Genomic DNA, 18,322 nt, shown 5'->3' with positions numbered 1-18,322 from the left:
TTCAGGTCCAGCTATAATTCACCAACCAATCACCAATATTTCAGATCTTGCTCTGCTCAAGATAACCAACACATTAGTCACCCAAGCCAAATGATCTCCTTTCCTTTTTATAGTCTAGGCCTTACTCAAACCATGGTCCAAAGCCATAGAGATTCAATACTAGGGACCTGATACCTGGGATCAATACTTTAGATGCAAAACCACGGACCAAAACCATAGGTTCAAAAATGTCGAACTAAATACCACGGACCAACCATAAGATTTTCCATGTGCGCGCTTTTCTCTGCATGAAAGTGCGTGTACTATACACCCACACCTTTTGATCAGTACACCTGCGTATATGTACGCACCTTTTGTTCGTTGAACCTGCGTATGTCTACGGCTTTGTGAAAAGGAACCTGCGGCATCTCATTTTCTACCATTCTGAGAGCCTGAACTATGATCTGTTATTTGAGTGAGTGCCATCAAGGACAATACTTATGTCATCGAGCCAAACCTGTGCCATAATGCCAACAGAAAAGGGAAGAATGGAAAGAAATATGAAAGGAAGGAAAGCCAAAGAGAATAACAAAGAACAGAATTCAGAAATTAGACAACATTCAGACCGAAGTGAAGACAAAGAAGAATTTCCAAGAAAAGACAACATGAAGGAGGATATGACAAGTCTGACATGTCATATGCACATCAAGAGGACGACAAGTCGGAGAAAACTTGGCGCAGAGTTATTAAGGAAAGAGATGGAAAATGTAATATGTTTCTGGTTTTGAATTATTAACTATTGAATGTGTTTTTTAGGATGAAATACAAATTGTTCTTGGATATATATTTGTCGATGCAAATATAAAGGAGTATGTAAGTTCTAGAAATGTAGAAAATAAGTTTTCCTTACAGAAACAACAAGATGGGAGAAAGAAACTAGTTGGTTCAGAAGCTTGGAATAGAGGAAAGAGAGTTGATATAACTCTTATACAAGTCATTGTAGAAGAGAAAGAAGATTGCAGAAGATGTGAAACTATAGTCCATGAACAAATTTTGTTTTTGATACAAAGAATATTTGAATGTCAAGAGTTTATCTTGAGTTTGCAATTGGAAAATTGGGTGAACAGTTCAGTTAAATTTAATATGAATATGGAGACAATTGAATAAGGTTCAATAACTAAAAATTTTGTGGCTGATGGACTGTATGTAGTTGAAAAGTCATATGTTCTTGTATCAAGCAAGGAACAATCTTCTTTTGAAATTGAGAGGATTCCACTCAAGATATTGGATAAGTGGATGATGAAAACAACAAAGGTGATAGGTATGAGAATTTCTCATAGTCAAGAAGTCAAGAAGAGATGGAAGGATATGCAGGACAATATAAAGATGAGGATGTTGATGATAGGGTCAGAAATCAAAATATATAGTCAGGTACAAGACAATGGAACTAGTGGAGAATACATGAAGTTGAAGTTCAATTCTGTTGAGATGATGACAAGTCAGCAACACACAGAGGTACATAAATTTATGTTGCTTGAGGAGATGCTTATGTTGGATATCAGTATCAAAACACTATGCAGTGGAGATGCTCATGACAACAGAGCAAAAGGACATCCACAATACAGGGTTTGGCATCCAGGAGAAGGAGAGAATGCAACAAATACACCTGCAATTGGAAAAGGTTAGACAACCAGTTGGAAGATAAAATCTGATGAAGTTAACAATAGAGGAAGCTGGAAAACTCATGAACAGGAGCCTATGAATTATTTCAACCTAAAGAGTATGATGCAGGAGCATTCTTCAAGGTTTATTAGACTTAAAAGTCTTATCACACATTTAATAAAGGGAGTGGGTTCCCTTAATTATTTTGTTTATTTTTCCTAAGTTTAATTTAAAGTTCTAAAGAGATTTAATGTAATTTGATTAATGAAGAGTATCTCATGAGTGTATAGATCTTAAGGATGAGTGAGTGATATTAGGAATGGTGAGGATTTTGTGGAACTAAAATATCTTATGAGTTGTTAAGGAGGATTTTGTGGATCTGAACCAGAATCTGGTATCATAATCCTTTTCTTTAATAATGTAATTTGATGAGCAAATGAGGGATTAGATAGGAGATAGAGAGAGGAAAAAAACGAGAGAAATGTAATCTATCAAGCCATCAAGGGCCAATAGGAGAATTCTGTTTTGATTTAGTATATTTTTAATTCCAACAAAGATTGTGAAACAGAGAGCTTTGTAAGAGAGAAACTCTGTATACGTGTTATGCAGATTAAGGCATTTTGGGTGTTTTGTCATCAATTAAAGTGAAATCGTTTTTTTTTTTTTTATTAATTGGCAAGGATGTTTGTTATGAAATATTGAAGCTCTATACATTGTGCGGAGTTCTTAATCCTGGTTCTAATCCTTTTCTCACAGCCACGACAATGTTTTTAAGAAACTGCAATTTTCATTGTTGAATTGCGGATTTGCGGCCACATGGCTGCACCATAAGGTCAACAATAAGCATCTGATCTCTCCAGGGATAGCTTTCACTGCATAGAACAATCAAAGTAGAAAGCTTCGTTCCTAGAATTTCCACTCACGATAGCTTAGGGTAATGTCTTTTATAATGTCAGACTCAATAAGTCTCAGAAAGAAGAGTCAACACAAAATGATTTATGACAAATAGATAGTGACAATTCCACACCTCACGCCTCAATGGTTGATGAAGAAGCCTTGCAGGAATGGTTTGCTCACTGTTGTAACATAAACTCTTCTTCCCAGAAATTTCTTCCAAACCATTTTAGATTCGTAAAGAAGTATTTTGGGATGTATGCGTGTGATACCGCTAGTGCTGGTTGCAATATAATAGAATAAAGAAATAGGGATGCTGAATTTGCTAAAGAAACATGTTGGAAATCATCTTCCAGTTATTTCCAAATGATTTTTTTTTAAAGAATACATTACTGCATATTGATGGTAACTTCGTAGTCAAATGAGAAAAACTGAACTCCATCAAGGGTTTGTCATTCGAACTATTTTTTAACCTTGGAATACTGTCCTCAAATTCAAGTAAAACTGGAGCAGAAGCATGCCAAGATAAATGAATAGACAAATAACACTGGCGCCAATGTATAGACAAATAACACTGGCGCCAATGTTAGAACACAACCAGAAGAGTCTTCTATATTTTTCCACGAATAAAGCTCAGAATTTTTATCTATTACCGGCTTTTAAGTATATGGTTTATTTACATACCATTTTGAAAGGAGATACATGAACATACAATTCCTTTTTAGCTAAGCTACGGCTTGCAAGAATAGAAGGAATACTGAATGTATTACGGGATTACACTGCCAGAAACCACCAATGAAGAAAACATGGGCCAACTCTTTATAGCTAACGAAACTGATCATATTTACCCTTACGATTGAGATATTTAACCTATCATTGACCAATGTAGAGAAAGTGAGGCCCATGCTACATCATTGAGAAAATTTATGAAGCTTGTGCTTCAAATTGGATGATCTATTCATGATTATAGTTTTAAAAATTGGTCGGCTTTAACCGAAACAGGTTAAACTTACCAGTTCATTGTGCGATGGGGTCAAACCTGGAAAAAGAAAACCGGCTTATGAGCATATTTCCCCCCAAAAAAACCGCAAAAAGTGGCGTAAGCCTGCCACTTTATGAAAGATCGGCCCAGTTTTCCCATAAGCTAGATGATTCCTCATAAACCGGTCGTTTTATTGTGGGGCCAGCTACAAACTCGTTAATGCAATTTTCTGAGTTTTGATGTTGTTTTGCCAGAAATTTGGAGTTGTTTCCCTTCAAAGACAACCTATCTAAGAAAAGTATGCCTCTCCTCCCATATGAAGGGAAGATCCATCTAAAGGGATCTATCCATATCCACGGATTCACGGGTAATCCGGGAAGATCCATCTGAAGTGATAATCTAGGAAGATCATCCGTGGGTAATAATCCAGGAAGATCCATCTATGGGTATCTGAAGGGATAATATAAGAAGATCATCTATGGGTAATAATCTGGGAAGATACATCTGTAGGTATCTACCGTATCCATGCGTAATTCACAGGTAATAATCTGGGAAGATCCATTGAAGGGATAATCTAGGAAGATCATCCATGGGTAATAATTTGGGAAGATCCATCTGTAGGTATCTACCCATATTCACGAGTAATAATCTAGGAAGATCCATCTGAAGAGATCTACCCGTATCCATGGATTCACGGGTAATAATCCTGGAAGATCCATCTAAAGGGATCTACCCGTATCCACGGGTAATAATATGGGGAAATCCATGTAAAGGGATCTACTAATCCAAAAAATTCATCCATTGGTAATAATCCGGGAAGATCCATCTGAAGGTATCTACCCGTATCCACTAGTAATAATCCGGGAAGATCCATCTGAAGGGATCTACCTGTATCCACAAGTAATAATCCGGGAAGATCCATCTGAAGGGATCTACTCGTATCCATGGATTCACGAGTAATAATCCGGAAAGATCCATCTGAAGGGATCTACTCGTATCCACGGGTAATAATCTGGGAAGATCTATATGATAATCCTGGAAGATCCATCTAAAGGGATCTACCTGTATCCACGGGTAATAATATGGGGAAATCCATGTAAAGGGATCTACTAATCCAAAAAATTCAATCATAAGTAATAATCCGGGAAGATCCATCTGAAGGTATCTACCCGTATCCACTAGTAATAATCCGGGAAGGTCCATCTGAAGGGATCTACCTGTATCCACAAGTAATAATCCGGGAAGATCCATATGAAGGGATCTACTCATATCCATGGATTCACGAGTAATAATCCGGAAAGATCCATCTGAAGGGATCTACTCGTATCCACGGGTAATAATCTGGGAAGATCTATATGAAGCGATCTACCTGTATCCACAGATTCATGAGTAATAATCTAGGAAAATCCATCTGAAGGGATCTACCCGATCCACGGGTAATAATCCAGGAACATCCATCTCAAGGGATCTACAAGTATCCACGGATTCAGGAGTAATAATCCGGGAAGATTCACGGGTAATAATTACATATTCACGAGTAATAACTCTGGAAAATCCATCCGAAGGGATCTACCCGTATCCGCGGGTAATAATCTGGGAACATCCATCTCAAGGGATCTACCAGTATCCATGGATTCACGAGTTATAATCCAGGAAGATTCACGGGTAATAATTTGGGAAGATCCATCCGAAGGGATCTAGAGCTTATCTGGTGAGGGCTAATCCGAATGGCCTTGGCCTCGAGAAGATTTGATCATGTGACCTCCCAATTAGAAAGTTACTTCATAGTGAAAACTCAACCAATTAAGCTATCCCTTAGAGCTCTATTTTCATAGTTATATATTGTAGCTTGAATTTTATTATTATCTTAAATTTTTTTTGTTTTGTTTTTATTACTGATTAATTTTTCCCATGAAGCGACATTCTTGAGTTTAAAAAAAACGCGCCAAACAAGTGTGATAATTGAGTTAATATCAATTTAATTGGGTTGTTTACAGAAGCTATCGTTGTTTCTTGGAATCTAGTTTTTTGTTTTTTTTTTTTTTTCAAAAGTAATTAGGGAAAAATTATTTTATTTATTTATATATAAATTGATGGATGAAATTGCTTTTTTTAAGGCATTTTTTCCCGATCATTTTAACAAAAAAATATCATATTTTTGAAAACATAAATTTAAATTGTTTAATTTGTAAAATTCCATTAAAAATATGTATTTTAAATAACAAAAATCACAACTTTAGTTAAAATTTTCAAAAATATATTTTTAACAACAAAAATCAGAACATTATTTGAAATTTTATAATCAATTCTAATTTAAAAAAAACGTTCCCTAACTTAAACTTTACTATATATATATGCTAATAATTATTTTTAAATATTATTCCTAACATTTTTTCTCCCAATTTAATATTTTTTTTTAATTATAAATTTATATTTATTAATTTAAAAAATTCAATTATCTTAAAAAAAAATTCAGTTCCATTTAAGCATTTACTCGTATATCTATATGTATATCTGTGTTTTTCATTTACTATTTATTAGTTGACTAAATTATTTTCTATATTTCCAAGTTGACTAAATTATTTTCTATATTTCCATAGTTATATATTGCAGCTTCAATTTTATTGTTATTTATAAACATCTTAAATATATTTATTTTTGTTATTATTAATCAGTTATCTCAGGGTGACGGCAGCATATATTTATTTCTGTCATTATTAATAAGTTATCTCAGGGTGACTGCAGCATTCGTGAGTTTGAGAAAAGCACTCCATATGAGTGTGATAACTGCGTTTAATATCAAATTATCAAATTAGTTTGTGTGAAGTGTCGTCACACGGTAGAGGCGATGACGGCGGTAGATATTGATAAGAAGGTATCCCATCATGTTAGTTTAAGCTATTAACAACTCTATTTTAAATGTCCTAGCCTAAAAATTATGTTTTTTTTTTAAGTAATGGAAATTTTGGTTATATTTTAAAAAATTTGCTGGTTGTTGAAATTTATAATTTTAGGTGTTTTATATTCAGCTTTATAATTTTAGGTGTTTTATATTCAGCTTTATAATTTTGAAGGATAACTATTAAATTTATTCAGCTTTATACATCACGGTGGGTCATTATGAATGTCGTGCTAGCTATCAAGTAAATTGATCAAATGGTATGAACGTCCTCGTATCTTTAAAAATATAATAGTGCATAAATAAATCGATATTTTAGATTGTAATTTGAAATTTAATAAATCTGTTTTTCATTATCACTAATACAGTCGCATTTATTAATACGATTGTTATAGCACAATAAATTTTAATGAATATAAATTTAATATTAATATTAATAAATATATAAATATAATAATTACTATTATATTATAAAATATTATTATCATTATATTATAAGTAAGATAATAATTATAACAATTATATTGATAATTTATAAAGATTATTATATTATAACAATATCATGATATTATTAATATTATAAATTCAAAGATTAATAAACTCAAAAAATTTATACTATAAATCCAAGGTATTTATATTAAATCTTATGAATAATATTATAAATTTTATTAATAATATTATACTCTAGTTTTATGAACCCTAAAGGACTGATTTTATAAACCCAAAAAATTAATACTAAAAATCAAAAGGAATAATATTAAACTTAAAGATTAATATTGTAAACCCAAGAGATTAATATTATAAACCCAAGGTGTATAAACCCTAAGGTAAATATTATAAACCCTAAAATAAACAAGGTTGACCATGGTTGGCAATGATTGCTTTTCATATTGACATAATCTTTCCCACAATGTGACATTGAACCATGGTTGACCATGATTAATTTTCATATTGAGACAATCTTTGTCACAATGCGACATTGGACTATGGTTGACAATGATTCATTTTCATATTGAGACAATATTTGTCACAATTAGATGTTGGACCATGCTTGACCATGCTTGATCATCCCTGATTTTTATATTGATTTTCATCACCATGTTCTTTTGTCATGTGAGGGATTCCTCAAGCAATATTTATAAGACAATCTCATATTCCCTTATCTTTCTTTTCTTCTGTCACGGGAGAACATTTGGACTAGAAATGATGGTCTTTCAAAGGTCCAAGTAGCTCGTCCTAACTCGTTATACCCTGACCTTGTTGGTGTCATGTGCAGAGAAACAAATAAAGATTAGACTTCATTGAAATCATTGATCCATATTTATGAAGGGATGAAATTAAATATATATTTATTAATCACAAAGATTAATAAACCTAAAGGACTAATTTTATAAACCCAAAAGATTAATACTAAAAATCAAAGGGAATAATATTAAACTTAAAGGATTAATATTGTAAACCCAAGAGATTAATATTAGAAACCCAAGGTATATAAACCCTAAGGTAAATATTATAAACCCTAAATTAAACAAGGTTGACCATGGTTGGAAATGATTGCTTTTCATATTGATATAATCTTTCCCACAATGTGACATTGAACCATGGTTGACCATGATTGATTTTCATATTGAGACAATCTTTGTCACAATGCGACATTGGACTATGGTTGAAAATGATTCATTTTCATATTGAGACAATCTTTGTCACAATTAGATGTTGGACCACGGTTGACCATACTTGATCATCCTTGATTTTTATATTGATTTTCATCACCTTGTTCTTTTGTCATGCGAGGGATTCCTCAAGCAATATTTTAAGACGATCTCATATTCCCTTATCTTTCTTTTCTTTTGTCATGGGAGAACATTTGGATTAGAAATGATGGTCTTTCAAAGGTTCAAGTAGCTCATCCTAACTCGTTATACCCTGACCTTGTTGGTGTCATTTGCAGAGAAACAAATAAAGATTAGACTTCTTTGAAATCATTGATCCATATTTATGAAGGGATGAAATTAAATATATATTTATAACAAAAACACAGAGATATAGCAAAAATTTTCTTCTATTAATAAATATAATGTGCTAAAACTGTACAAATTAAGAATTAAATAAACTTACTTGGATGGTGGTAGCTTATTACTTAGGAGAGATGTGATGGATACATGCATTCACTAGAGCACATTACCATGAGGCCAAAATGGCCTTTTTGATATATAATAGTAATGAGGAGACCCTGAACATCATAAAACCTAACTCTAGGAGATAAAATGCTAAAAGGTCTATGGTCCCTGATGGGGTTAGTTAGAACATCAACTTCTTGGGGTCGTAACATTCACATACAATCTTGATTTGGTGCATTCATAAGCCCGTTGGGAAAGTCTACCCAAGACATATGCACTGACTATGCCTAGGACAGTTTATGTTAGTGTATGTTAGTCCTTCTAGTCACCAGTGATAAGATATGCTCTTACAAAGTTTTTGATAGGGTCCTACTGCAAATTTTTATCGTTTCAAATAGATTTTCAATAAAAAATTAGTCACTGGTTAGGTTAGGTAGGTCATCACTACTCTTTTCACCTTTATGATCAATGGACATCAGCATGGTCAGGTCATCCCTTGTTGAAATGGTGTCATAGTCATCATGTCATCATTCAACTCATTCATTCATGTAGTGTCATCATTAGGTCATAGGGTCGAAATCATGAAAATAAATCATTTCACCACCAAAATCATCATTTGGAGGGGTAGTGATAGGGGAAAATCTTCAATAAAGGTTCTAAAGTGATTTTTTATCTCCATTATGATGTAATATATCCTAAAAATTTCTAAAGTTGTAGTTTCAAAATAAAATGTGAAAGGACATGGTGGGGCCACTACACCATCAAAGGAGAAAATCGATTTCCAAAGCTACAAGAGACCAAACGAGCTTCTCATTTTCTCATTTCATTAAAAAAAACATCTCTTCACCTTCAAATAGATCTTGCACCCTCAGAACAACAATTTCGTGCTCCTAAAGTGCCTTGTCATTTGTTGTGTTGCACTTTTGTTGCACTTTTGCCAAAGGTGCTGTGTTTTCTTCAAGGGGGAAAAAACTTAATTTGAGTGGTCTCTACATCAACAAGAAGGCTCTAGGGTATCATTTGCAGGTAAGTGGGGCATCTTCTTGCTTGTTTCTACTCCATCTTATGCTTGAAGATTAGGTTTCCCTCTTCTAGGGTTTTCATGCTTTCATAGTCTCTTAGGTTCTATTTTTTTAGCAAAACCCATAATTTTGAGATCATGCGCCTTCCTACACTCTTCATACACCATCTCCCACATTTTCTCTCATCAAATTCCTTGTTTCATAATTTTGCCTCACAAACCCTAGTCTCTACTATGCATTTCTTGACTAGGATTGTGTTTCCTAGTTTTGCATCCCTTCCCATCACTCAAATTCCAAAATTTAACTTCCCCTCACTCCATAGCATTTATCCCTACCCCCTATAATTTTTCCAAGAATTTACAGACCCCCTAACCCCTTCAACTCCCTCAATTTCAAAAACTACCCAAATCCCTTGTTTTTCCCTACACCAAACCCTAATCTCCCTTCCCATTCAGCTAGGGTTTGCTATGGATTCTGAGATTATTGAGTGGAGGAGGCATAAGGTATGTATATTAGTAGGTCTGAGCCAACTTCAGCGCATGACATCATGTCTTCACTATTTCTCAATAAATCATTCCAAGAGACAAATCATTTGCCACACATTGGGAAAATCTTACTTCAAAATTAGTTTATGAAGTAAGGAAGATGAATTTGGTAAATGTGAAATTCATTTTTGTAAATAATAGACCAAGGAACAAAAACCTCCTTCATTTTATACACAGGTGTTATTATTTGGGAGAAATTCCCAAAATACAGTTGCTACAGGAGAGTTGCTACATTTCTAGAGTAGAGTTGGGAGAATGAGTTTTTCTTAGTCTTGGAGAGGTCATTCTTCTTTCTTTAGGAGTTTATTCACAACTAAAAATCCTAAGGTTTTTAATGGTACCTTCATATTTTGATTTAGAGCTCAAGAAGGAAGCCAAATCTCTCGTTCAAGTTGGCGTTGCACTTTTGGAGTAGTTGTGGGAGAATGCATTTTTCTTGGTCTTGGAGTGTCCATTTTTCTTACTTGAGGTTTCTAATGACAACTAGACATCCCAAGATTTCCATTGGTATATTCAGGGCAAAATTTGGAGTAGTAAAAACCTTCAAGAACCTCCTCAAAGTTGGAGATGTGATTATGCCTAATGACGTTGTGCTTTTATAGCTGGCACTGAGCTTTTGCCTGTTACTCCAAATTTCGAGTTTTCTTCAATCAAGCTTGGATTTTACAATGTAATTCCTCATGTTTTTTGTTGAATTGATGTAAATGATGGTAAATATGTCTTGTTAGAGTCATTTTGTTGTAGATTCATCATCATTAATGGTGGTTAAAAGTCAAATGTATTAGATTTTCTATTTTGAGGAGAGTTTGTTAACCTCCCTAGTCATTAGGTCTTGTTGGAGATATTCTTGTGATCACTTCCTAGACTGAGGGATTCGACCCCTGAGAGTGGGGAAGTTGTTTTTTGTCTATTTGTATCTATTTTTGAGTCAGACTGAGGGTTGGACATCAGAGAGTGGGAATCTTGTAGCTTGTGTCTCATCACACTTTTATAGGAATTAAAAGGCCAGTTGCAGCTATTATCTAGGAATTCTTGTGGTATGAGTTTGTGATAATGTTTTTCTTCTGTTAATAGCTTATATGAATGATAAATGCATCTCCCTTCCATATATATTCTCTTCAGTGATTTTCCTAAGAGGTATTAAACATAATTCTTATGATTAAGCTCCGTTTTGTTAGGAAATCATATTTGTTTACTTAGTCTTCTGATAGATGAATTCATGGTTCACATGCTCATCTTGATTTTCTTATCTTTTCAACACTACACTACATCTACCAACTCTTAAAATATCACTAAGGCATACCTACCCTGCTCCTTTATATCTCTTGCAACTGAACCCTTTAAACCTGACCTAGTTCCTCGATTTTGACTCCTGATCCAACAAACCCTAAATCTACAAAACCGTGGTGTTATAATAACTAGCCTAACATCTTTTCCCACTCCAGTTGTCATTGGCTATGAGCTCATAAAGAGATCCCTCTTTGGTTTAGCAAGGCTATCAATTGAACCCTAAGTGGTTTGAGGTTACCTCCGTCAATATCCTTTTTTAGCCTTGGGACATTGTGGAGGATAACAGTTCTTATGGATATCACTTGGGTCTTTCCATGTCAAAATAATGTCATTTAGGGCCTAAAATAGCCTCAAAAATTCATGACTTGAAAAACTATAGAAAAACAACCAAGATGGACTATGCTTTGAGCCCATGGAATAGGTGGGTGGCCATCGATATCTGCTTGGATAAAAGAATTATCTTCATAGTCAACGTCTTCTTGTACATCTCCATTTGCGGCTAATCATGCATTATATTTTGAATCATTCACATCCATATTGAATTTTAGCCTGTAAATCCACCTTATCCAATAATGGATTTCCCATTAAGGAGATAAACTAAGTCCCATGTATCATTCTTCTCAATTTGTGAAATCTCATCCTCCATGGCATAAACCCATGGTTCATTAGTACAAGATTATTTAAAATTAAAAGGTTTTATAATGTAAATAATAGAGACGAGCATAATTTTCCATCTCATTTTATTGTTTTCTACTTGTTTCATTATAATTCTTCTTGTAGGCTCATCATCCAACATTTTTTATGGAGCATGTGCATTATCATTTTTGTTCCCAGAATATTTTGTATATTTTGTGAAGTAATAGATGTATATACCTCTGAAAATAAACTTAGTAAAGGTTAACTTGTATTACTTATTTTAGATGACTAAATTCTTTGGTTATTATCATTAAAGGCTAAATTCTCGATGCGCAAAGTGGTCACCATATCCTCATATTGATCCTTGTTATAATATCTTCCATCATAAAATATTACATCCCTACTAACATACAACTTTTTTAAAAAGTGGATTATAGTTACTTTTACATTAGATTGTTAAAAAAAAACTAATATATTAGTTTGTTAAAGAAATCATTTTTAGCATTGAAAAGAAGTCAAAATAGGATAAATGTAAGCTTCATTTTTGTGTGTATCCCTCAATAAGGTCAATTACATAATGTTAAATATTATAATGTTATATTATTGAGAAAAGAGAAAATTTCCTATAGTTTCTATCTTCTTTGTAGCCTCAAAGACAAAGCCATTGTTATTTTTTTATCACTGGGTTGGGAGTTTCTGGAGATTAACCAAATCTCAAACCCATGGAATAATTAAATCATTGTTAGTGGTTTCTCCATACAAAGGATGTATTTAGATATTCTAGCAGAAAGAATATCAATATCAAATCTTTCACAGTTGCCCAAAGTTTTTGGGCTTCAGAGCTTTAGAGAACTATATCTAAATAGATGGTTTCTTAGGTTTGATCTAAAGTATGAGCCCTTATGTTGCATTATCCGCATGGATTAGATTACCACACCTCTCCCTTAAACTATGGGTTTTTAGATCCTTAAGAAATAGGGAACAATCTTGGGAGATATGTACATATAACTTTGAGAAAGTCTCAATGATTGTATTTTTTTGTCCAAAACTACATTAAAGTAAATATTGAGGAATATCTTCCAGAGGTAATGGAGATACAAATTGTTTATCAAACTCATGAGAAAACATTGGACTACAAAGAACTTCCATCACTATTATGCATGTGTTTATTTCCATAATAATTTCTTCTAAAGATGTAGGTTCTTTCCAAATTAGCAAATTAGGAATTTAGTTAACAAAATCTCAAACTAAAGGAGATGACAATTTTTTGTTAACATCAAATCCTGAAGTGAGCTAAATCTATGTCTTAGCCAAAATCATTTTGTACTTTTGGAAAATATTTAAATGGAAGAATAACAAAAAAATGCATCCCTCCTTCCCTAGTTTATTAATGCTTCCTTGGCATAAAAAGAATGATTAGTGAAGTTTGGGGGAATTGATCCATCTTGGTTAATAGATTGCATGAAAATCAATGCAAATAAAGGACGAGAGTTAAGCGATGAACAACTAAATTCCCTCCACTATTAAAGGATGTTCAAGAAGAAACCAAGTATGGGAATGAACAATTAGGAGATTTTCTAACAAGCTTAGAAAATTATTTGAGGTGCCTCTTAAGTAGAGCATTAAAAGGAGCAAGTAATTCTAGCCAAAGACCAAAGGAGTGACTCTGTGAAACCCAAGGAAATCATCAATGACATGGAGGAAAATATAGAAGTGGTAGAAATGTCTTAGATATCAAACAAATAAAGTAGAATAGGAAAACAAAGAACTAATGCCAGGGGTGAAGAATGGTTAAGATGAATTTATGGTTGATTTTCTGTTGGAAATAATACTGAGAGGGGGGGTGAATTAGTATTATTGAATCAATAAAACTTTTTCATTTCCATATTAAGATTCATATACACTACTTCAGTTAAGGCAAACCGCGTCTATACGCAACTGTGTGTAATGCAACAAGCGTATATCCAGTAAACTTATGATTTAGTTAGTTGATCCTTAATGAGTGCATCAGAACATTATTAACCATATGAACAGTAAACAGGAGCAGTAAAATAGAACAGATCATCACACACAAGAAGCACACATGAACAACATGATGTAAGGTGGAAACCCAATGTGGGTGAAAACCACCTGCTGCAAGTCGTCTCAATCTTCTTTTTAATAAGAAACTTCTTATAAAATAGTTCTGTACTGGTGTAGTCTTCTACCAGTACACAGGCTTCTACCTGCAGAAGGCTACAACCTTCTCTCGTTCTCCAGACTCTCCTGGAAAGGAGCTACAACCGCCTTAGCTCTTGTACTAGCCGATCCATTTACTAGTACATAGGTGTCGGCCTACTGAATGCTCCAACCTTCACTCGTTTTCCAGCTACTATTGGAAGGGAGTTGCCACCCCCTTAGTTCTTGTACTATCTGATGTACTAGTATGTAGGTGTTGACCTACAGAAGGCTACAACCTTCTCTTCTTCCTCCAAGTAATACGTTTCATAAATTTTCAGACTGGATACTCCTGAAGCACAACACCATAATCTGAAGGCCATGTTTCATTCAATTTTCATATTGGACCCATCAATATCATTGAAGCACAAAATCAATCAATACTAGCATCATCAATCTCTGAATCACTGAAACACTGAAACCCTGTCAACAACACAGTCACCAGAACATAGAGCAGACAACAGAACTCTGTAATAACAATCAGACCCAACTGCAACTTCAAATATCATACTTCATAATGTATATGCTACTACGTTGAAACAAACCCGCGTATATACACGCTTTCACCAATGCCAACCGTCGTACAGATCTATCAATATTCAATCATGACTTTGCGGTTGTTTCAGACATCAGTCATACCCAGATCATAACATTCGTACAATAAAACATGCGTCAATAATTTAGATCTAGTCTATCTATAATCAAACCATATAAAGATGATTCATTCCAAACCATTTGATCCTGATCTATCCTTAGATCTTGTTCTCCATCAACCGGTGAGATTCCTCCTTAGCTCAGATCAAGCAATGCATCATGAACCCATAACCTGCATACTGGATCTCACACTTCATCAGATATTCAAGACTTTCTCAATGCTCCTGCCTAATGATTTTCTTCTCCTTTTATAGTCTTAGGCCTTACTCAATACCATGGTCCAAAACCATTGATAACCAATACTAGGGACCCAATACTTGGGTTCAACACTTCGGACGCAATACCAAGGACCAAAACCATAGGTCTAAATACCACGGACCCAAAAATAAGCTTTCCCACATGTACACGCTTTTCCGTGCATGAAAGTGCGTGTATACGCATACGCGACTTTTGATCAACAATCCCGCGTGTATACACGTCTTTGTATATAGAGAACCTCCGTGTATAACCTGCATGTATACCCTACTTGGTATATAGTGAACCTGCATATATACGCGACTTGGTACATAGTGAACTTGCGTATAACCTGCCTATGTACACGACTTGGTATATAGTGAACTTGCGTATATACTCATCTTTCTTCATTCTTTGTAGTCTGATCATCAATTCTTTGCTACTGACCTGCTGCACTATAATCTGTCATCTTGTGTGAGTTGCCATCAAGGACAACACTTGTCACATAATGCCAACAATCTCCCCCTTTGGACTTGATGGCAAATCTAACTTGTCATACTGAGAACTGTCATCTGATTCCTTTGAGCTATCTTGCATCCCATGTATTCTGTCACATTTGATATCTCTTCTGTAGATTCATCTAGTTATATATAAGTGAGTTGTTCTTTTACGAGTGGGTTGCCATCAAGTACAACAAATGCATCATAATGAAAACAATCTCCCCCTTTGGACTTGATGGCAACAACACCAAATCACTCCCCCCTTTGACATCAAGGGAAAAGGGCAGACCAAGATATTCTCTTTCCTTGATAAACATTATGTTGTCCATACTCCCCCTGAGTACCTGTTGAAATCTCTGAATGTGCTCCCCCTTTGTATATGCCAAGGTGTACCAATTTGTCCATGCTTCCTCTGAGTACATGCTGAAAGCTCTGCTCTTGCTAAAGTGTGTTGTTCATACTCCCCCTGACTGTAAGCAAGTTCTGAAAAAAGATGTTCTACAAGAAAGAACATAACTCTATACATCATAAGTGACCTTCCTAGCACCAAAGTCTCATACATACATCCATCTCCCAACCAAGTGGGGATATACCAGAATTGACTTATCTACCCAACCAAGTGGGGATACACCAGAAGTTTACATATGACAAATAAGTACATTACATTATTCATCCCAGGCATAGTGGGGAAACCAACATAGGCCGTTACATGACCTTGATAAGAAAAGATATACATGACATAGAGACGAAATATTTAAAACAATTCTATGAGAGTCATCAGCAGCATCTGTCAATCATCATTCAGATCAGCTACCATGTTCTCCTTCTGGACCTGTTCCACCTGAAACCAAACCAACATATACACGACAGTATCCACAGAAACAGGTGTATATATGTGGATGTTCTTCATAAAACTCGTGTACAACCACTCCCAGATCAACAACCTGTAAATGTCCTGTAACAAGGTATGTCTGCATATAGATATGAACTCATCCTTTTGAAGATCATCATAAAATCATTCCCATTATATTATATGTGAAAAACACCATAGTCATCTCATCATCATCAAGATCTTCATGATCTTATATATCATCCATGTATCAGTACTTGGGAACATCTGCATCAATCAACATATGTAAGTATCAACCTATCATCATATAGGTAAGAACTCATCATCATATCTCCAGCAATGCAACTCCATGTATCCAAAATATTGTATATAGCACTATGTATCTTGAGCTCAAGACAAGACTTCTTGATATCATCAACAACAACAATCCTCATCCACATGAGTGCCAAGAATTATAGGAAACCTGCATCATAACTGTATTATATGATCTTTATGCCTATGATGACAACAACATATGAGTAACTCATCATCAAGTAAAGAAGATGTGTATTCAAGCTTTGTACTTCTCCTTATCCTTATGAAGATCACCATGTAAACACCATATATGCATCATTATAGAATCAACCACAAATCTGATCTGAACATCAACTATGTAACCCCAAGAATCATATGAGATTTGTCATGGATAACTCAGCATGATATATCATTTAGCCATATAAGCATCATAACCAAGAACTACTAACCATAATGCCAACAATGCATTATTCAAAACAGAAACTCCCCCTGAACCTGTGCCATCTGTTTACTGTCAGATCTGATCATGCATATATCAGCAAGAAGTATCACGACATCATCATCATCAAGTTAGAATAAAAAACAAGACATTTCCACACATCATTAGCAGATTTTAACCATTATCAAACAGAGCAAATAATAGACTGAATCACATCAGACCCTTTTTCTGAGCCTGTCCCTTCTGCTTTTCCTCAGACTGACATATACGCGACTGTGCAGTGTCTAACTCACGTATATAGGCGACTTCCCTCTATGCAAATTGCATATGAGATTTAGGACGCTGAAGTTTTACACTTTCAGCTCCCCCTGAGTCTGTTATGTCTATATATGGTGTTGTGCCACATCTTTCTGACTATACTTCCTTCTTCTTCCATATCTTCACATGTGGTGATGTTTTCTCATTTTGGTGTGGTGCCCGTACCTTGTTCCTGCATTCCTTTGCTATATTTCCAAGCTTGTTACATGCATAACATCTCATAGGTTTCATATTCCTCCTGTAGCAATCAGCAGCTTTGTGACCAAACATATTGCAAGAAAAACAATATCCATTAAAGTACCTGGAATGTGCTGATTTTTCTGCATGATGGTCTTGAACCACTCTTCTTCTGCATCTGGCTGTAACATGTCCAAGATTATGACATACATAACATTCAACCTTATTCATTGGAGGAGTAAGAGATTTTCTTTGAAGAATTTCTTTCCTTGGCTGTTGATGGGGTTGACCTCTCATCTCCTTGTTGAGCATTTCAGATTTTACATTAGATTCCCTTGTCTTACTTTGTGAACTAGATTCTTCTTCAACAGATTCATGAAATCCAAGACCATCTTTGATAGCAGGAGACCTTTGACTACTAAGAATATCATCCAAGATCCTAGTACTAACTTGAAATCGTAAGAGCTTATATTTTTCTTCTAATTTAACTTTAAGAAGATTTACCTCAACCTGATGTTGCTCTTCCTTTTCAAGATACTGCGTCTTCATGTTTTCTTCAACATTTCTTCCTTCTTCCAACTGATGTCTTAGATCAAGAACTTCTTTTTCT

This window comes from Pinus tabuliformis, chromosome 1_1 (genome assembly GCF_031772625.1).
Source record: "Pinus tabuliformis cultivar Carrire ecotype Pingquan chromosome 1_1, CPIR1, whole genome shotgun sequence".
NCBI classification, from domain to species: Eukaryota; Viridiplantae; Streptophyta; class Pinopsida; order Pinales; family Pinaceae; genus Pinus; species Pinus tabuliformis.
This window is presented reverse-complemented; position numbering follows the sequence as displayed.